The following is a 23004-nucleotide window of genomic DNA, read 5'->3' as shown; positions in this document are numbered from 1 at the left end:
AGAAGTAAGCCCCTATTTCTGACATGAGCACCATGGGGAAGAACCATGGGGAAGATACATCAGAGAGAAACAGCCCCGACTTGATGGAGTTGGAATGAGCACACATCTTAGGAACTGGCTGCAGAGGTTTGCATCCTGTGCTGATAAGTGGGGATCAGAATCAGCCTCTTTAGAGTTTCCCACAAAAGGTGGGAAGTGTTTTGTTTCTTTTAATTGAGACAGAGTCTCACTCTGTCACCCAGGCTGGAGTCCAGTGGTGCGATCTCGACTTGCTGCAACCTCCGCCTCCCAGGTTCAAGCAATTCTCCTGCGTCAGCCTAATGAGTAGCTAGGACTGTAGGCACACGTCAGCACACCTGGCTAATTTTTTTTGTATTTTTAGTAGAGACGGGGTTTCTCCATGTTAGCCAGGCTGGTCTCAAACTCCTGACCTCAGGTGATCTGCCTACCTCAGCTTCCCGAAGTGCTGGGATTACAAGTGTGAGCCCCCATGCCTGGCCTCCAGAAAGTGTTTTGACTTTATATTAAGACTTTGGAGGTGTCCCAGCAGCTACCTGGCAGAAGTTCTAGAGGAGTTGCTAACATTACATCTCTTGCCATCCTGGGATGGGTAGTGGATTGATTGCCTTGGATCCCTGGTAGAGCTTGGGGAACAAGGTTGGAGATATGGAGTTGATAGGAGATGGAAAGGCGGTGCCACTATCTCCATCTTTGTCTACTGCATTCATTAAACTAGGCTCCTTTTACTTCCATGAGGATCAAAAGTCTTATAGTAAGAGTGCTCATTATTATAAATAGATGGGGTAACTTAGGAAGGCTTGGGTCAAATTGCCTTCTCACCCACCTTCATTTCTGTAAGATTAGGGTTAATTTAAATCTCTTTATCCTCTGGTATGTGTATGTGCATTTGTGTATACCTGTAGATGTACCTTTTTAATTTTCATTATTAAATTTTACTAAATTTTATTTTTTGGAGACCAGGGTCTCGCCCAGGCTGGAGTACAGTGGTATGATTATACCTCATTGCAGCCTCATATACCTTTTTTAAAAAACTGAAATGGATCCAGCTATTTTGTTGCTTTCCATTGTTTTTCACTGAATATTTTATGATATTACTCATGTCATTAGTTTTCCATGTAACTTTTAGTGGCCCCATACTATTTCATTGTATGAATGTACCATGAATGGTCTTCCATTCGTAGACACTTAGATTTCTTTCAATCTTATGACAAATTGAACATTATTATAGCTAATAGCCCTCTGTGCCTATGCATTATTTATTTAGGAGAAATTGTTGTGGGTGGAATTGCTGGGGGTGGTGGTCAAAAGATCTGCTCACCGTTATTTTTCATTTTTGAATTTTTTTTTAAGATGAGGTCTTGTTCTGTTGCCCAAGCTGGAGTGCCGTGGCACGGTCACTGCTCACTGTGTCCATGAGCTCCTGGGCTCAAGTGATTCTCCCACCTCACCTGAGTACCTGGGACCACAGGCACATGCCACCATGCCCAGCTTTTTACATTTTTTTTTTTTTTTTTTTTTTTTTTTAGGTGGTAGAGACAGTGTCTTCCAATGTTGCCTAGGTTGGTCTCAAATGCTAGGGCTCAAGCTGTCCTCCCACGTTGGCCTCCCAATGTGTTTGGATTATATTTGTGAGCCACCATGCCTGGCTTGCCCATCTTTAACAGTTTTGTCACATGTGGCCAAATTGCCTACCAAAAAGATTATGCCAATTTACCCTCTACGACAGTGACATGTGAGTGGCCTTTTATTTGCCATTATTGGGATTATCATTTTTTTAAAAAAATAGCTGTATTCAGATTTGACTTATACTTCCCTTCTCTTGCCTTCTTACATGTTTTAACATTTTATGTAGCTAAATCTTGTTCCTCCTTTAGTTATCTTGTGTAGATAGGCTTTTCTACCTTATGTTTATATAGTGCTTAATTTTATTTTTTAAACTCTTTTCATACTTTCATTTTCAACTTTTGGTTTTGCAGTTATTCCACAACATGTTTAGTTGCATAGTATGAGGTAGAGGGTTCAAAAAATTTTAAGCCTTTGATTAACCAATTTCCTCAGTACCGTTTAATGAGTGATCTCTTTTTCTGTGGATGTCGGAAACTTTATTATTTGGTCTTTTATTCTGTCTCACAGTATTTTATATTTTATTTTTATGAATGGAATTTCTCTCTCTGTCTTCCCCTCCCTCCTCCACATATATATGCAGATATATAAAACATTTATAAAGGTTTATATATAGTGTATTAAAAATACAGTGTATGAATGTACCGTAAGTAATCCTTCATCCTTAGATACTTAGATTTCTTATTTTTATGACAAATAGTGCTACACTGAACATTATTATAGCTAATATCCCTTTGTACCCATGCATTAATTATTTGGGAGAAATTATGGTGAGTGCAATTGCTGGGTCAAAAGATCTGCCCATCTTTACTTTTTTTTTTGAGACAGGATCTTGCATGGTTGCCCAGGCTGGAACCCATTTTCTTTCTTTAATGCTGTATTTTCTTAACCTGACTATTGCTGGCAAATAGAAGAGTTTTTAACTTCTTTTGTATATTTATTTTGTAACCAGTCACTTTTTGAATGTCTGATTTATTATAATGGCTTTTCAGCTAATTCTCTTAGGTTTTCGAGGTACATTATCATACCATCTGGAGCCAGCCATTTTTTTTGTGAGTTTTTTCATGATTAATTTTCACTTATGAAAGTTGTGCTAGAATGATTTTTCTTAATTTCATTGACTGTTTTGATGTGGTACCTGTGTGTTTTATCTCCTTAGCTCTCAAAAGGGTTTAAAAATATCTGGAAAATCACTGTACCAAATGATCTCTACAGACCCTTGCTCAGAAGTTTTGTGATTCTACTTTTATGTCAAAAGATTCCTGGTAATTATACATAGCTCTCTTCTTCTAGAATTACTGGTATCTAACTACCCACCCCCACCCCCCCACCGCCGCCAAGTGATTACTCTGCACTTTTATTTCCTTAGAACTTGAGATTTTTTTTCTGTGTGGTTTAGTGTAAATTAAAAGAGAAAACTGACAGACTACAGAGCTCAGACTATGCAAAATCATATGGCTTATTTTCAGTATCCTGTCTCATGATTTTCTTCTGGTAGGATCCTCATGGTGAGTTGTCTTATCAAGCTATGTTCCTGCCATGGGCTACTTAAAGTTCCCCAAGCCACATTTTGTATTTGTCAGAACTGAGATTAATAGGAGTCACTGGGAAGTGATCAATAGACCTAGATGCAGTGAAGGTTGGATAGAGTGGGAGAGGTAGGAATAAGGAAGCACCTAGTATGTGAACTCTCTTTCTCGGCCGCCTTTCTACTTCGCGATTATCTCTCTGGACTCCTTTGACTCTGCCCTCTTCCTGATTTTCTGGCTTCCTGTTTATTTTCCAGATACACCTTGTCTCCTTTCTTTCAGAAAATCACTCCTTACCTCCTTTCTACTTTGATTAAGAGTACTACATGCTTCCCACCAGTATGGGAAGTGGTCCTGAACAGTTCCCCTAATGTCCCCATCTTGTCATAAAACTGCTACAAAATTTCTTGACCAGTGGCAATCATGTATTCGACCTTGCAAAGGTTGTGGCAAAGTATTGATTAAAGTTGGGTTTCCTTATAACATGAAACTACCTATATGGAAGCATTAATGAAATGAGAGACAGATGCTTCGTAAAGACAAACTGTCAAGAGAATTATATAAACACATTTAAAAATTTTATTTATTTGTGTATGTATTTGAGACAGAGTCTTGCTCTGTCACCCAGGCTGGAGTGCAGTGGTGTGATCTTATTGCAGCCTCCAATTCTTCTGCCTCAGCCTCGTGAGTAGCTGGGATTATAGGTGCATGCCATCGCACCTGGCTAATTTTTGTATTTTTAGTAGAGATGGGCTTTCGCCTTGTTGGTCAGGCTGGTCTTGAACTCGGGTGATCTGCCTGCCTTGGCCTCCCAAAGTGCTGGGATTACAGTGTGAGCCACTGTGCCCCACCAGAAAATTATAGAATAGTAACTGAGTGGTTGAACCTTACAAAGTAGATAGTATGGGAGTAGTATCACCAAGATGGAAAAAGCTTCTGAAGAGTCTGTTTGTTTGTTTTTTTTATTTTTTGAGATGGAGACTCCTGTGTTGTCCAAACTGGAGTGCAGTTGTTGTGATCTTAACTCACTGCAATCTCTGCCTTGTAGGTTCAGGCGGTTCTCCTGCCTCAGCCTCCTGAGTAGCTGGGACTACAGGCGAGCACCACCATACCCAACTAATTTTTGCATTTTCAATAGAGATGGGGTTTCCCCACGTTGGCCTCAAACTGCCCAGGCTGGTCTCAAACTCCTGACTTCAAGGGATCCTCCCGCCTCAGCTTCCAAAAGTGCTGGGATTACGGGTGTGAACCAGTGTGCCTGGCCTGAAGAGTCTGTTATCTTAGATCTCCAACCTGATTTTTTCCCAGAACGTTCAAATCTGTGTAGCTGATTTTCCACCAGATAACTCCACTTCTTACTGGCCCACAGGAAACTCAGTTTAATATGTCTACAATAGAATTTAGTCTGTCTACAACAGATTTTTCTTACAAAAAATCTTTACAAGTGTGTATGTTTTAAAAATTTAATTTAATTTTTAATCTCGGCATTACCGTCTCCCTAGTTGTTCAAGCCAGAAACCTAGCAGGCACATTTTACTCCGTTCTCCACATCCTTATGTACAGGCATCAAACTGAAACTCTGTAGGTTTGAACCCATTGTGTCTTCATCCCTACTACGTCTTCTCTAGTTTAGGTCCCCATCATCTCTTGCCTTTGTTTCCCTAAGGTCTTCTGACTGGTGTCTCTGCAGCCAGGTAGTTAATCTTTTTTAAGCTCTCACATAATTCTCTTATTTCGTGGCTTAAAACCCGATACTCTCCGTTGCTTATTTCCAGTTTCATGACTCCCTCCTTTGCCTCTCTTGTATTGCGTGATTTGGTTAAGAGTACTGAATTTCTTTTATTTTTGGTTCTGTTCCTGTTTTTGCTTGCCTTGGGCATGGAGTAGTTTTTCTATTTCTTCATCTTACTGACTTTTGTGAGGTCTTAGCTTAAATGCCACACTGTTCCATGAAGCTTCTTTATACTACCAAGTCTGTGTTGTGCTCCTTCTGTTTGGCCAAATACTCTATAACATTTATGCATTATTCGTATTTGTTATGAATTATAATTACCGTTTTAGTCTGTGCTCTGCTTTTGTCTGCTGTGTGAGTGCCAGGGCCATGTATCCATGTATAATATCTTTACTTTCATACTTTTGGTGTTGTGCTTGTTAAAAGTAGGTATCTCATACCAGGTACTGTTCTACGTGCTAAAAATACTGCAGTAAACAAGAGGCTGTTCTGATTGTTAACTGCTGTGTGACAAATGGCTTCAAAACTTTGCTGCTTAAAACAAAGTTTTGAAGCCATTTGTATTTACTCATGATTTGATGATTTTGGTAGGACTCATTGGGGGTAGTGTATTTTTGTTTCATCTGGTGTCAGCTCAGTGGGGTTTAGATTGTCTACTTCCAAATGGTTCACTTACATAGTTGCCAGTTGATGCTGGCTGCTCTCCAGGAGCTTGACTAGGGCTATTGACCAGAGATACTAAATGAAGCCTTTTCCTGTGGCCTGGCCACTACTGTAGGTTCTGAGAAGGAGTGCTGTAAGAACAAGCATTTCAAGAGGCAAAAGCTAGAAACAGCTAGTCCTCTTAAAGGCTAGGCTGGGAACTGATAGAACATGATACTTCTGTGGTATTCTGTTGACTAGGAAGACAAAGAGTCAACTCATATTCAAGAGGAAGAGAATTAAACTCCATCTCTTGATGGAGAAAATGACAAAGAATTTGCAACTATTCTTAATGCTACACAAACCTAAAATACAAACAAAAAATGAAACTACAAAAATTGTGGAATGAAGTGATTCTTGTCTGTACTTTGATCTTCTCAACAATCAAAGTATAACATTAAGTACAGTTTTTTTTTTTTTTTTTTCTTTTTTTTTGAGACAGAGTTTTATTCTTGTCACCCAGGCTGGAGTGCAGTGGTTGGTTCTTGGCTCACTGCAAACAGATTCTGCCTCTTGGGTTCAAGGATTCTACCTCTTGGGTTCAAGCGATATGCCTCCTGAGTAGCTTGGATTACAGGTGCCTGCCACCTCGCCCAGCTAATTTTTTTGTATTTTTAGTAGAGACAGGGTTTCACCATGTTTTCCAGGCTGGTCTTGAACTCTGGACCTCAGGTGATCTGCCTGCCTCGGCCTCCCAAAGTGCTGGGATTACAGGTGTGAGCCACCAGGCTGGCCAACATTAATTACAGTTTAAAAAAGTGACCTTTGTTGTCACTCTTCTTGAACAATTTTACTTAAGGTTCTCGCTTTCTGTAATTATTCAGGTGGATTTCTAATTTTTTTTTTTTTTTGAGACGGAGTTTCGCTCTTGTTGCCCAGGCTGGAGTGCAATGGCGCGATCTCGGCTCACCGCAACCTCCGTCTCCTGGGTTCAGGCAATTCTCCTGCCTCAGCCTCCTGAGTAGCTGGGATTACAGGCACATGCCACCATGCCCAGCTAATTTTTAGTATTTTTAGTAGAGACGGGGTTTCACCATGTTGACCAGGATGGTCTCGATCTCTCGACCTCATGATCCACCCGCCTCGGCCTCCCAAAGTGCTGGGATTACAGGCTTGAGCCACCGCGCCCGGCCGGATTTCTAATTTTTAAGTTTTATTTGAGCATGTAACTTAATCAGTTTTGTGTTATTTTTTTTCCCCCAAATTTCATATTTCACAAACCCTCTAGCACTAATATTACCCTAAGTGTATTTCTTTAGTTGGGATTATTGTGTCAGAGGGTATGCGTAATAGAAATTTTGGTACTTAACTGCAGAACTGCCTTATAGAAAGATAATTTATACCTCAGCTTTTAGTGCAGGAGAGAGCTAATTGGTTTAGAACCTTGCCACCAGAGGGTATTGTAAATCATTGTTTTTAGTTAGTCTGCTGGCAAAAATTGATAAATTGCTTTTATTTTTCTTTCCTTAATGCCTGTTTAAGCTCTTTGTTCATTTTTGGGGATGTTCACTTTTTTCTTATTGATTTTTAGGAGGTATTTGTATATTGTATCATTAAATCTTTGCTTATCGTGTTTTGGAAATATTCCCAACGTTGTTTGTAAATTTCCTATATATTCTTTTTTTTTTTTTTTTTTTTTGAGACGGAGTTTCGCTCTTGTTACCCAGGCTGGAGTGTAATGGCGCGATCTAGGCTCCCCGCAACCTCCGCCTCCTGGGTTCAGGCAATTCTCCTGCCTCAGCCTCCTGAGTAGCTGGGATTACAGGCACATGCCACCACGCCCAGCTAATTTTTTGTATTTTTAGTAGAGAGGGGGTTTCACCATGTTGACCAGGATGGTCTCGATCTCTTGACCTCGTGATCCACCCGCCTTGGCCTCCCAAAGTGCTGGGATTACAGGCGTGAGCCACCGCGCCCGGCAAATTTCCTATATATTCTTAAAATTTTTACTAAGAACTATTACATTTTAAAATATTCTTATATATTACTCTTTTTCTTTATGGCCTTTGGTTTTGGGATAATGTTGGAAAGACTTTCCCTATTCCAGAATTATAAAACTGTTAACATTTGATTGATACTATATTTTCATGGTTTCATATTTTTATGTGTAAGTCTTTGACCCATTTGAAAATTAATTTTTGTGTCCAGAGAAAGAACCAAATTTATTCTTTTTCAAATGGCTTGACAACTTTTGCAGCATCATTTTTGAGTAACTTACCTTTTCCCCACAGATTTGAAGCACCACCTTTATTAAATTCAAAATGCCCATATGTTCTTGGATCTACTTCTGGAATCTTGGGTTTATTCCACTGAGCTGTTTGTCTTTTTATGCATCAGTAACAAGTTCCTGTAGCTCTTAGTGCATTATAATATCTGGATAGGAGCAGACTTCCCTCATTATTCTCTTCCTGAATTTTTTTGGCTGGTCTCACTTGTTTACTTTCATGATTTTTGATAGCTTTTCAGTTGATTATTTTTTATTTTCAAGGTAGAAAATACCTTACAAACATTGGTGAATGTTCCCTCTTCCTTTCTAATATTTATACCTTTTATTGGCTTATCTAATTCCTTTGGCTACCACTTTCAGAATAATTTTAATTAATAGTGATGGCAGCTAGCCTCCTTATTTGATGCCGAATGTTAGTGGTAATGTTTCAGGTATTGCTCCATTAAACATTGTGCTGACTTTGGTTAGGGTGTATGGGTATGCATGTGTGTGCACTTTAAAATCACATGTAACATGATTTTCTGTAAGATATGGATGTTGACTGTTATCAAATGCCTTTTTTAGTTTCTCGTCATATTTTCCACCCTTTGTCCTTTCAATATGATGAATTATATCAACAGATTTTTCTACTATCAAAATATTCTTAGGTTCTTGGAGTAAACATTTATCATTTGTTACTATTCTAATAGAGTGTGGATTTCCACTCATTAGTACTTTCTTCTGGCTCTTTGGAGCCATAGTCATTCATAAGCGTAACAGGCATGCGCTTCCATTTATGTGTTCTCTTTGTGAGGTTTAACATCAATATTATACTAGTTTTATCAAAATAATATCCTTTCTCTTTGCCCTGGAACAGTTTAAATAGCATGTGATTGAAACAACTTACCTATTTATGTAGGCCTGATGCTTTTCATGGAGTAGTCCTTTGTTTATTCTCTTAGCTTCTTCCTTGGTTATTTATGTGTTACATTTCTCTAATTCCTTGGATCGATTTTAGTAATTTATATTTTTCTAGAAAATTTTTCATGTAGATTTGTGCATAATTACAATTTAATAAATATTAGGGTTGTTTCCCCTCTTTTGGTGATTTCTGCTTTTGTTATTGTTCCTTATGACTCGTGTTTCTTGGGAGAAATAAGACTGAACTCAGTTCTCTTTTATTTGTCATCTTTTCACCACTCTGGCTAAGCTTGTAGTTGTTTCAAATATATAGTTTTTGTACATTTTAAGTATTGCTAGTGGGGGGAAAATCAGTAGACCACTAAATTCCATAGCAGTTATACATATTTCTGTTTGAAGGCTTAATTTCAGAATCTTATTATTAGTAGCCTTATAATAGGATTGATCTGTTAGATTTGGTAAAAGTCCATTCTAGACAATATTGGTGGAATCAAGTTGAGTAAAGAGAAATTATTCTTTGCTGTGTCAATGTTACATAGTTCCACAAAGTGAAACTTTTAATGATTAAAATATAAAAATATGAAACATTTTCAAATAGAAAATGGGGTAATATGGTCAGCTTGTTTACATGGACAAAGTAATTTTCTGAAAACAACTAGAAAAGCAGGATAAAATATATTAAAAAGGTTTATTCTTTCAGAACTAACGTGTAGCAGCAAAAAAAGTCAGCAGAGTAGGCAACTTACAGAATGGGAGGAAATATTTGTAAACTATCCAACTAAGGTGTAATATCTAGAATCTGTAAGGAACTTAAGCAATTGAACAAGCCAAAAATAAACTTTATTGAAAATTGAGCAAAGGACATGAAGGGGCCACTTTTCAAAAGAAGACATACATATACAGCTATAAGCATATGAAAAAATGCTCAACATCATTAATCATTAGGGAAATGCAAAACAAACCCATGATGAGATACCATCTCACATCAGTCGGCAGTGGCTGTTACTAAAAAAATAAAAAATAACATGCTGCTGAGATTGCAGAGAATAAGGAATGCTTATAAACTGCTGGTGGGAAAGTAAATTAGTTTAGCCATTGTGGAAAGTAGTGTGGTGATTTCTCAACTTAATAGTAAGTACCATTTGACCCACCAACCCCATTATGGATTATATATCCCCCAAAATATAAATTTTTCCATCATAAAGACACATGGACATGTATGTTCATCATAGCACTATTCACAATAGCAAAGACATGGACTCAACTTAAATGTCCTTCAGCTGTAGGCTGGCTAAAGAAAATGTGGTACGTACACACCATGGAATACTATGCAGCCATAAAAAGAATGAGATCATGTCCTTTGTAACAACATGATAAAACTGGAAGCCATCATCTTAAGTGAACTAATGCAGGAACAGAAAACCAGATACTGCATGTTCTCACTTATAAGTGGGTGCTAAACATTGAGTACACATGACAACAAAGAAGGATCAACAGACACTGGGGCCTACGTGAGAGCTGAGGGTGGGAGGGGGAGGAAGATGATCATAAAAGTACCTATTGGGTATTGTGTTTATTACCAGGGTGATAAAATAATCTGCACACCATACCCCTGTGATACGCAGTTTATGTATATGATAATGTCCACATGTACCCCTGAGCCTAAAATTAAAAAACAGATTACCAGGACTGAATCTATATGAAAGCAGGAATTCAGAGAGACAAGCAGAATTAAGACTGCTTTTCTTCTGAGGACATTTGCCGTATTCTGAGGAGCTTTTACATTGGGCACAGTATGTAGAAATTGAAGCCCAGGTTGGCCCAAGGTGGGGAGTCTACTGGGAAATTCCTTTCCTATAAAACCGATAGGCCAAAGAGCCATGCCTGTAGAGTATGGGTGAACCAAAATTAAAACCCCTCCTTTACTCTTGCCACAGGAGGCTACAAGAAAAGTTGCTTTGGACATTAAAAACAACAACAACAAAAAACTTCTTCATTCTTAAACAACTGGCCTTCTCTCTCTCTTGGATTTGCAGTTCAAATTTTACTTTGCCTGGTACCAAAAACCCCCTCAAGCTGTGAATTAAAGTGGTTTTAGATGCCTCACAGAAAGAAATGAAAATCCTCTCAGAATGCATTTTAATTTCAGCCCTACCGATAATATAAACCACTGATTAACATAGACTAGTATCTACATGTATTTTATGCATTAATTTTTGATATTTGTAGGCTGTGTGGTTCATCTGAATTTTTTTTCAAATTGTGAGTCTCCAAAAATTTTTAAAAATACATCTTTTGAAAAAATCCACATAAGCATACTGGCACAGTTCAAACCCATGTTCAAGGACTAACTAAGCAATTCTGAGCTTCATGTGATTATTTTATTCTTAGAAAATTGTTTATACTTAGTAAACACAGATACTGTTTGGCAATACTTTTACCAATACCTTACTCCAGCTTTTGGATCTTTGCTTTGTTCAGAATCATCAATATTATTATAGGAAATCTTTTGTGATGATTAATAGATGTTTTTAAGTCTTATTTTATTAATAATGTAATTTTTTATTTTTACTTTTTTGGTTATTTTTAAATTTTTGTGGGTATATAGTAGGTGTATATATTTATGGGGTACATAAGATATTTTGATTCAGGCATGCAGTTTGAAATAATCACATCATAGAGAGTGGAGTATCCATCCCCTCAAGCATTTATCCTTTGTGTTACAAACAATCAAATTAAACTTTTAGTTTAAAATGTTCCATTGTTACTGTCTAGTCACCCTAGATAATAATATAGTTAATAATAGTTGTGCTGTCAAGTAGTAGGTCTTATTCATTCTTTACAACTATTTTTTTCTACCCAGTAACCAATTTTACCCCCAATAAAGTAATTCTTACTGTTCATATTTGAAATATTAAAATGGAAACCACATTTGGAAAAAACTGTGTCCTACTGTTTGCAAAAATAAGTCCTGGAAATTTCTCTTTTTGCCCCCATCCCAAATACATTTTTGGGGAAAAAAATAATGGGAGATGTGTTTTTTACCCATGAACAAGGTTTGCATAAGAGAGAGCCTAGGATAGTGGGAAGAGCAAACAGACCTTAAAGTTAAATGGATCTAGATTAGAATCTTGCTCCACCGCTTAGTAACGCAGTCTTCATGAAGTAACAACCCTTCTGAGACTTAGTATTCTCATTTGTAAAATAGGGATGTGACTACCTTGCAGGTGTATTGTGGGCGTATTGCAGGTCATGTTTGTAAAAAGCACTGAAGACAGTGTATGACTCTTACTGGGTTCCCAATATATGGCAATTTAAAAATTGTTACTACAGGTTGAACTTCCCCCATCTGAAAAACTGAAATCTGAAATGATCCAAATTCCAAAATTTTTTGAGTGCAGTTGTGACACCAGAGGTGGAAAATATCAAACCTGATCTGTTATGAATCACAGTGAGAACTTTGTTTCATGCATAAAATATTGTATAAAATTACCATAAGGCTGTGTACATAAGGTATAAGTGAGTCATAAATGAATTTTTGTTTATACTTGGGTCCCATCTCCAGGATTTCTCATTATGTATATGTACATATTCAAAAATTTGAAAAAATAGAAAATCTAGAACACTTCTAGTCTCAAGCAGTTTGTATAAGGGATACTCGTGCTGAGTAAAATAGAATAGTTAATTAAATCTGGCAAGGAAGTTGAAATTGTACAAATACTGTAAAAGAACTGATTGTACTTTTAATATTGAAGAGTTAAGGACATTAATAGTAATGATACATATTTTTTGAAGGCAGGAAAATGTCAGAATAATGCTTTAACTGTTGATTTGATGATTAGTTTTCCATAACTTTGGTTATGTATATTGCTCACAGGTCAGGAAGCTTTGCATCATTATTATTATTATTTATTAATTAACTAATTTATTTTTTGAGACAGTCTTGCTCGGTTGCCCAGGCTGGAGTGTAATTGCGCGATCTCATCTCACTGCAACCTGTGCCTCTTGGGTTCAAGTGATTATTGTGCCTCAACCTCCCCAGTAACTGGGATTACAGGCATGTGCTACTAGCATCCAGCTAATTTTTGTATTTTTTTTTTTTTAGGAAAAAAAAAAATAATAAAAAGAATGAAGGAGAGTAAGGAAGAGGAAGAGAGAACGGAAGTGTTGCTTTATTGCCCTGGCTAGAATGCAGTCTAAAAATGGGTATGCCAATAATAGTGCTTAATAATGGAGGCATGAAAAAATGAGGGAAGAAAATAACAAACAGGCAGCCAAACAATATTTAATTTAAACCTGTAAGTAGGTGGGATGTGGTACTGATAAGAGTGTATATTTTGTGTATTTAAAGTGGAGAGTTCTATAAATGTTTTTTTTTTTTTTGAGACAGTTTCGCTCTTGTTACCCAGGCTGGAGCGCAATGGCGCTATCTCGGCTCACCGCAACCTTCGCCTCCTGGGTTCAGGCAATTCTCCTGCCTCAGCCTCCTGAGTAGCTGGGATTACAGGCATGTGCCACCATGCCCAGCTAAATTTTTAGTATTTTTAGTAGAGACGGGGTTTCACCATGTTGACCAGGATGGTCTCGATATCTTGACCTTGTGATCCACCTGTCTCGGCCTCCCAAAGTGCTGGGATTACAGGCTTGAGCCACCACGCCTGGCCCTATAAATGTTTATTAAGTTTACTTGTTCCACATCTGGGTTCAAGTCCTGGATATCCTTGTTAATTTTCTGTCTTGTTGATCTGTCTAATATTGATGTTGAAGTCTCCCACTATTATTGTATGGGAGTCTAAGACTCTTTGTAAGTCTTATGTATCTGAGTGTTCCTGTATTGGGTGTGTATATATTTAGGATCATTAGCTCTTCTTGTTGCATTGATCCTTTTATCATTATGTAATGTCCTTCTTTGCCTCTTTTGATCTTTGTTGCTTTAAAGTCTATTTTATCAGAGGCAAGAATTGCAACTCCTGCTTTTTATTTATTTATTTATTTTTGCTGTCCATTTGGTTGGTAAATCTTTCTCCATCCCTTTGTTTTGAGTCTTTGTGTATCCTTGCATGTGAGATGGGTCTGGGTGCAGCATACCAATTGGTTTTGGCTGTGTCTTTTGATTGGGGGATTTAGTTGATTTAAATTTAGGATTAATAATAATATATGTGAATTTAATACTGCCATTTGATGTTAGCTGGCTGTTTTGCCCATTAGTTGATGTAAATTCTTCATTACGTTGATGCTGTTTGCTTTTTGGTATATTTTTGGAAAGGCTGATACTGGTTGTTTCTTTCTACGTGTAGTGGTTCTTTCAGAAGCTGTTGTAAAGCAGGCCTGGTGGTGATGAAATCTCTGAGTACTTGCTTGTTCACAAAAGATTTTATTTTTCCTTCGCTTGTGAAGCTCAGTTTGGCTGGATATGAAATTCTGGGTTGAAAGTTATTTTCTTTAAGGATGTTGAATATTGGCCCCCACTCTCTTCTGGCTTGTAGGGTTTCTGCTGAGAGATCTGCTGTGAGTCTGATAGGCTTCCCTTTGTGGTTAACCTGACCTTTCTCTCTGGCTGTCCTTAGTATTTTCTCCTTCATTTCAACCCTGGTGAATCTGATGATTATGTGCCTTGAGGTTGGTCTTTTTGAGGAATATCTTTGTGGTGTTCTCTGTGTTACCTGGAGTTGAATATTGTCCTGCCTTGCTAGGTTGGGAAGGTTTTCCTGAATAATATCCTGAAGCATATTTTCCAGCTTGGATTCATTCTCTCAGTCACATTCAGGTATACCTATCAAACGTAGATTAGGTCTTTTCACATAGTCCCATATTTCTTGGAGACTTTGCTCATTCCTTTTTATCCTTTTTTTCTCTAATCTTGTCTTCTCGTTTTATTTCATTAAGTTGATCTTTGACCTCTGATATCCTTTCTTCTGCTTGATCAATTCGGCTGTTAAAACTTGTGCATACTTTGGTAAGTTCTCGTGTGTGTTTTTCAGCTGCATTAATTCACTTATATTCCTCTCTAAATTGTCTGTTTCATTAGCATTTTGTCAAACCTTTTTTCAGAGTTCTTAGTTTCTTTGCATTGGGTTAGAACAAGTTCTTTTAACTCACAAAAATTTCTTATCATCCACCTTTTGAAGCCTACTTCTGTTAATGGAACACACTCGTTCTTCATCAGGCCTTGTTCCGTTACTGATGAGGAACTGTGATCCCCTGTAGAGGGAGAGGCGTTCTGATTTTGGGTATTCTCAGCCTTTTTAGGCTGTTTCCTTCCCTTTGTTATAAATTTATCCATCTGTTATCTTTGTAATTACTGACTTTCTAATTGGGTTTCTGAGTGGACGTCCACCTTGTTGATTGCCAGCGCTGGAATCTGAGCAACCCACTGCACCTGCTAAAACAGCTGCATTAAGATTGATGGTACTTTTCTGACTCTGCACCAAGAACTGCCACGACAAGTCACTGGCAAAACCGCCTTGCTGGCCACAAGAGTCACGCTGGTGATCCATGGGGCTCCTCCGCTGGGAATCTCCTGGTCCGTGAACAACAAAAATTCGTCTGAAAGTGTGGCGTCCTCTTATTCTCTGTGCTTTCACTGGGAGCTACAATCCTGAGCTACTAGTGATCAGCCATCTTGGATCTCTCTCTATTTTTGTATTTTTTAGTAGAGATGGGGTGTTGCCACGTTGGCCAGGCTGGTCTTGAACTCCTGCACTCAGGCATTCAGCCTGCCTTGGCCTCCCAAAGTGCTAGGATTACAAGTGTAAGCCACCATGGCCAGCCACATTATTATTATTATTATTAATGATTATTTTTTGTTTGTTTTTGAGACAGAGTCTTACTCTGTAGGCCAGGCTAGAGTGTAGTGGCACAATCTTGGCTCACTGCAACTTTTCACCAGCCAGGCTCACAGCTTCACATTCTTTATGACACTTATGAGAGAGGCAGTGGTAAGAAGGCAAGATGAAATTGTTGACTTCATTTAAAAAGTTAAAAAGTTTGCCAGCCACAACACACACACACATGTGCACACACACCCTCTCGCACTCTCTCACTGTTCTGTCTCTTGATATTGAAGTTAATTTATGGTGTATCTGAATTTTTTTATTCAGTTCAAAAAATAGTTACAAAGTTTGTACTTAATACATTACACTTTAGTTTTCAAAAGGTAAATTTATGGACCTGGAATAATTTAGGATAACAGCCATTAGAGAACTCTAATTACTGTTTAAATTAAGAATGCTTGTTTCTGTAAAATATTTGATAGACCTAGATTTTTCTTTTTATAGTTTATAGTTGAAACATGAATAGAACTTTTGTTGTCTTTGTTTTTAAACAGTCTTATCTGGGTGCAGTATCTCATGCTTGTAATCTTAGCCCTTTGGGAGGCTGAGGCACGTGGATCACTTGAGGTCCGGAGTTTAAGACCAGCCTGGCCAACTTAGCAAAACCCCATCTCTACTAAAAAATACAAAAATTAGTTGGGCGTTGTAGTGCATACCTGTAATCCTAGCTACTTGGGAGGCTGGGGCAGGAGAATCACTTGAACCTGAGAGATGGAGGTTACAATGAACCAAGACTGTGCCACTGCACTCTAGCCTGGGTGACACAGTGAGACTCTATCTCAAAAAAAAAAAAAAAAAAAAAAAAAGTCTCACCCTGTTGCCCAGGCTGGAGGGTAGTGGCAAGATCATTGCTAATTACAGCCTTGATTTCCCAGGCTTAGGAGATCCTCCCACCTCGAGTGATCCTCTTGAATAGCTGGGACCACAGGTATGTGCCACAATGCCCACCTACTTAAAAACATTTTTTTTTTTTTTTTATTTTTGGAGACAGGGTCTCCCTATGCTGCCCAAGCTAGTCTCAAACTCCTGGGCTCAAGCAATCCTCCCACCTTGCCTTCCCAAAGTTGGGATTATAGGTGTGAGCCACCGTGCCCAACCTACAATGTTTTATGATGTAGAATTACTTGTACACCTTGCAATTTTTTTTCTAGTTTTTTTCTTTACTCAATATTTAGCCAATATTTTTCTCATTGAGTAGTGATGACTATGTAGAATACGTTAGCTGATTGCATTTTTAAACCACATTTTTTTATTCTAGCGAAATTTAAAAATGATACAAAGACAATGCAGAGTTTTTATCTTTGAAACTTGACATCATTTAAAAAATGTTGGCTACACAAATGTGTTATATTTGTAGCTTTTCAGTTTTGTTCAGGTTACAGAGGCATTGAAAACAAAGCAGACCTTTCTTGATTTATCTTTTAAGAAGTCCTAGGATCGTCAATCAAATACTTGAAAGTGATTTGGGTAAAAATAGTGACACGGCTTTATCTAAATACACACATACACAAATGCTTTCTATTAAACATCTTAAGTGTTTTAATTTTCTTGATTTACTTTAGACACTCATGTGATGCACAACTTTAGCAGAGCAAATTTTTGTTTAGTTAGATCATATGATATTAGTATGCATGCAGTGCTGCTTTTGATCTTGGAGGTAATCCCTTATAATCACAAACTTTAAAGAATGTTAGGATTATACTTTCTAAGTTGATATATTTCTCATTAGTAAAAATACATAGGATTAGAAAAGATACTGTATAAAACACATGTAGATTATTTTCTTGTTTACATTTGGCTTTATATTTCATATTTTGAGCTTTGGTTGTTTATATAACACAGGCTGGTAATTTCTTATTAACTAGTGAATGTGCTATGTGAAAAAGTATAGGTTAAATTTGAGCGAGCCTCTCTGTTTTATGTTCTCTAATTTTATATTTTGAAAATGAGATTTTTGATTTTATTATTTCAAACTTCTGTGCATCAAAGTCAGTCCCCATAGGAATAGCAGTTACTACTATTGTTTGTTAAGTAGAGTCGATTCATATATCTCTTCAGTACTGTAGTTTGACCTTTCTGCAAAACCAACGGTTTTTTTGTGGATAATCATGTCTTCCCATTGTACAATACTATTAAGAAAACAGGTTAAACAAGATAAATCTCGTTTTTAAAGTTTAGTAGTTCATTTAAAAAAATAATACTAGACCAATGGGCTTTTCTAGTCATGATTGCTTATGGGAAGTACATAATGATGCTAACAGGTTTTACTGGGTGACTTGTGGTGCACTGCTGGGAAAACTTTCATTATTGAGATACTAGATAACATTGTAGATTTGTAGAGGAAAAATAGATGACACTCCTTAATGGTTTGTCAGTGTGTATGGTGACCAGTGTAATTAGTCAGTGCTAAGCTTTGATTTGAAACATTGTAGGTTTTTTTGGTCTTGAATAGCTATTATCCTTTATCAAACAGTTTTTATAACAAACTAGACATTATTGAGAGGATCAATGAAAACTTTGGTAGAAGCAAATCTTTTTTATAATTACTTGATTTTATTTTTAAAATTTCAACATTTGATGGTACTGAGGAATTACCGATACTGTGTGTTAATGACATTGTGGTTATTTAAGAAGAATCTGTTTTTGTATGTTTTAAGTATGAAGTAGTGAAATAGGTCTGGGACAGTTGAAATGACTATAGCAAAATTTGATAATTTGTTGAGTCTGGTTCATTTGTCTATAGGGTTTTATTCTATTTTTACTTTTTAAAAAATATGTTTATAAAATGGTATTATAAAAATCAATTAGAGATTACCATGGCTGGAGGAGGAGCATTGGGAAATGATTGTTTAATTGATGTAGAGTTTCTGTTTGGGATGATGCAAGTTCTAAATATAGACAGTGGTAACAGCGATACAGCATTGTGAATGTACTTAACATTGAATTGTACAATTAAAAATGGTTAAAGTGGTAAATTTCATGTTATGTATTTAACAATAACCAATAAAGACAGTTACATTAATAACAATAATCCCAAGAACCATCTTCTTTTAGGAAAAACTTTTGGGAATATGGTAATGGGTGGGAAGAGAAAGAAAAGGAGGGCGTATGATAAATTGGGTGCTGGCTGTTGTTAAGCTAGTGGCCAGGGAAGTAGTCTGACCTTTGGGGCTAACTCTCCAAATGTGTTGGAGGCCACCTTCTCTTTTCCCTTTCCTATCTTATCTCACTAGCTTCCTACTTCAGTATGAAGAAGAGGAAGGAAGAACACTCTTGTCCTTTCAGCACTCCCTTAGTGGAGTTGAATTCTAGAGCAGTATTCCAGTGTAGGTTAGTGGTTTGTGAGCTGTTTCATGGGCTGCTGTCAGCATTAAAAAAAAAAAATTAAAAATATCAAGTGCATTCTGTAGAGTAAGTGTAAATGTGGTTATTATAAAAAATTTTGTTTCAGTTACATGTGTATAGTGTATGGGATTGTGATGTAAAATACATTCCTTAGAGTGGGGCATTTTTTGAAAAGGAGTAGTATGGAGGATATTGGTGGCCACCTAATCCCTAGAAAGCATTTATCAAAATTTGTACAAAGGGGCTTAGATTATAAATAATTCAGCATTTCACCCTATTTTTAGACACTAATCACATGACCAGGAGGAGCAACTGGCCAGGAACATGTGTGACAAGGCTGTTCTATCAGAATGTGATGAATAAGCCATGTACACAGTTAGAGAAATGCATGAGATGGTGGCTTGAAGATGCTCATCTCTCATTTTAGCGCCTTTGTTTTGATAAGAAATGTGTATTAATTAGTAATTATTCAGGAACTTTTTCAGGTAGGTCCTTCTTGTAACTTTTATTTGCAGAACATGACACATAGTAGACACTGAGTAAAGCTCTCATTTTATTTACACAAATATTTATGTTAATATGTGAAAGTTTGATAGTATTAAAGATTATTTAAACTATTAGCTAGAGACTGTCATGTTGCTTTAGCCCTCTTTTTTTTTTTCCCGAAAATAATTTGCTGGTTTATTTTTAGCTTAAAATCACCCTCATGGCATATTTTTCCAGAGAAAGCAAGAGAGAATAGTTAATAGAACCACACTCTAGAGTGAGACAAGACTGAGCTGAAATTTTACTTCTACTGTTTACTGGTTAGGTGGCTTTGAAAAATTTTGCAACCTTTTTGGATTTATATTTCCTCTGAGAGTTTTACATAAAATGAAGTGATTTACGTAAAATGCCTAGAATTTTATGCTCACCAGGTACTTGTTATTAAAGTCGGGTACCTCTTTCTTCAAATTTAATTCTTCCAAAGTCTATTTCTTAGGCCAGCTTTTTGCTTTAGTTTTGGGATTGTTGGGAATATAATTTTTCTTTGATCAAGAACAGAGATTAATAAACCTTGTTTATATATACAATAAAAAGCAAATAGTCTGGGCACAGTGGCTCATACCTGTAACCCCAGCACTTTGAGAGGCTGAGGTGGACAGATTACGGGGTCAGGAGTTCAAGACCAGCCTGGCCAACATAGTGAAACCCTGTCTCTAGTGAAAATACAAAAGTTAGCTGGTCATGATGGTGGGTGCCTGTGGTCTCAGCTACTTGGGAGGCTGAGGCAGGAGAATTGCTTGAATCCAGGAGGTGGAGGTTACAGTGAGCTGAGATTGTGCTACTTCATTCCAGCATGGGCTACACAGTGAGACTCTGTCTCCAAAACAAACAACAACAACAACAACAAAAAAACCAGATAGTAGATATTCTCTCTGCTCTACAAGTATCTCATTTTCTGAAATATTTTATGGACAGTGAATGAATTTTTATTTTGTCAGACTAACTCTGTTAAAGGAATTTCATATAATTACATGAAAAAGGAGGTGAGAAGTACTATAATAATCATTAACGTTGCGCTATTTACAAATTATCCCATGATTCCTTATGTTTGAGGAGGTTCTTTTCAACTTTGATATTTTATATTATTAAAAAACTAAACGAAATATGTTTAATAGATAAAGGTGTGTGTTTTCAGCTGATCAGTTGGATTTGTCTTGAAAAAGGACCGAATTTTGTAGATTTGAATGATAAGTCACTGACAGGAGGTCTTTAAAAATTTTTTCCCTTTGAACAGATGTCTTGGCCTGCAGTGACTCCATATCCCATAATCCTTCCAATTTTCCCCTCTACTAAGTAAGTTTCAAAAAAGTGACAATTTTATTATAAGTGATTGACTGAATTCAGACAAATATTGCAGCTGAGTAAAGACTTCATTCCAGTAAGGAACACTTTGGTATAATAAAATGTTAGATTCCTTATTTTTACTTTTAAGAATTTATGCTTGGTGTTCTCTCTCTGTTTCTGTATTTAGAGCTTTTTTTTTTTTTTTTTGAGACTGAATTTCGCTCTTGTTACCCAGGCTGGAGTGCAATGGCGCGATCTCGGCTCACCGCAACCTCCGCCTCCTGGGTTCAGACAATTCTCCTGCCTCAGCCTCCTGAGTAGCTGGGATTACAGGCACGCAATCACCATGCCCAGCTAATTTTTTTTTTTTTTGTATTTTTAGTAGAGATGGGGTTTCACCATGTTGACCAGGATGGTCTTGATCTCTTGACCTTGTGATCCACCCGTCTCGGCCTCCCAAAGTGCTGGGATTACAGGCTTGAGCCACTGCGCCCCGCCCATTTAGAGCTTTTTTAATGTAATGAACTTTCTTCAAGATTGAAAGTTTTTATGCTCTACTGTGCTGAAGTATTATACTATTTCATACTTTTTTTTTTTTTCTTAAATGACATTTAAAAACAGTCAGGATTCATGCAGAAAATAGTAACTACTGCAGGTCTTTCAGCAGAGGAAACCTGATCCAGGAACTAGACAGATAATAGAATTGCTCAGGAGCAAATGGGACTCTGAGACAACTTGGTTATTAAAAACAGCAGGAAGGCTCTGTGCTACCACAGTATATATAGAAAGTGGTGATACCAGAGTATAGAAGCCAGGGCTCTATGGGAAAACTAGAGCCATAGCAGGGGTGCATGTTGGGAGCAGGGATATCCCTGATGACTAATGATGTTGAGCATGTTTTCATGTGCTTTCTGGTCATTTGTTTATCTTCTTTGGAGATTTGTATATTCAGATACTTTTCCTATTTTTTAATTGGGTTTGTGTTTCTATCATTGAATTTTAAGGATTCTTTATGTATTCTAGATACGCCTCTTATATATGATTTAGAAACATTTTTTTTTCCATTCTGTGGGTTGTCTTTGCACATGACAGAAGTGAATTGTTGAGTTGTCCTTTGAATAACACGGTGATTTAAAGTTTTGAAGATACCCAGTTAATCTATTTTTTCTTTTGCTACTTGTGCTTTTGGTGTCATATCTAAGAACTACCTATGTTTAAAACTTAAACAGAGAAAAATATGCGAGTAAAGAAACTCACAGGTCAGAAAGGAACCAAGAGAGGACCTAATCAGATAAATCAAGTAAAGAGAGAGGTTTAAGTCGGGGTTGGTTAATTGCATCATATGTTGCAGAGAGTCTGATGAAGAACAGGAAGGATAGGAGCAACATAGCAAGTAGGATGTCATTAAGGGTCATAAATGGCTTTTGACACTGGGAATGGAGAGTGGTATATATAGCCAGTGATAAGTTGGTATCTGTTATTAGAATTACTACTGGGTACTGAATTTACTTATTTGACTTTAAAATGCTGATTTCAGGGCTCTGTGAGAAGTTGTGTGGAATTACGGTTAGGCATCTCAGAGATGCCCTCCATTATGCTTTATACTGTTTTGCAGTGGTCTTTGTTCTAGATGCTTTCTTGGTTGCCTGCTCAGCTTGAGCCCTTCTTGTCTGAAAAGTGATACCCTGCTCCAAGAGTGGAACTTTGCAGCTATGTAAGTGGGACCCTTGCATTCCCATTACATAGGTGGTTAGGACCACGAGTAGGACTCTATGCTAAACTGGGCTAAGTAGTTTTCAACAGTGTAAAAATGTTGGATGGCAAAGATGCAAGTTTGATTCCGTAAGGCTTTTCTTCTAGAAAGACATGTAAAACTGAGGCTGAGACAGCCATAGCTAGCCTGTGGTCATAGAAAAACAGAGGGGACTGGCATGTGGAGAACAAAATGAAGCCCACTGCCAGAGAGGTCCAAGGTCTCTGAGAGATACAACAGTCTTAATTCCTAGCAACTTTGCAGTTCTGATTTCCAGATGCTTGTAAAGATTTGTTGTCAAATCCTTGTTCATCAGTTCTGTGGGAGACCATGATTTCTTTTTAATATAAGTTGTCACTTTGGGCTAAGCAACTTTGTGTGGGTTTCTGTTACTGGTACCCAGAAAACCTTGTCTAAGAGAGTGATGCATAGAAATGGTAGTGATTCCACTGACAGAAGAGAAGGGAGTGAGGAGACAGTTTCCTATGAGATGCTTATATAATTTTAAC

At 37.3% G+C, this 23004-nt stretch overlaps 1 protein-coding gene across 12 annotated transcripts in view; it reads left to right on the top strand.

Moving 5' to 3' along the window:
- TBC1D5 (TBC1 domain family member 5) overlaps positions 1-23004 on the top strand; it is a 584223-nt gene that overhangs the window by 5993 nt on the left and 555226 nt on the right. For 9 of the 12 annotated variants that reach the window (XM_074405701.1, XM_074405708.1, XM_074405709.1 and 6 more), the window contains one exon: positions 12840-12940. The exons of the other annotated variants lie outside the window; for them this stretch is intronic. The gene's annotated coding sequence lies outside the window, so the exon portion shown is untranslated. The remainder of the gene's footprint in view (positions 1-12839; positions 12941-23004) is intronic. 12 annotated transcript variants of the gene reach the window in all.

Source organism: Saimiri boliviensis, chromosome 9, assembly GCF_048565385.1.
Source record: "Saimiri boliviensis isolate mSaiBol1 chromosome 9, mSaiBol1.pri, whole genome shotgun sequence".
NCBI classification, from domain to species: domain Eukaryota; kingdom Metazoa; phylum Chordata; class Mammalia; order Primates; family Cebidae; genus Saimiri; species Saimiri boliviensis.
Note: the sequence above shows the minus strand (reverse complement) of the source record. Positions and strands in the feature narration are given on the sequence as shown.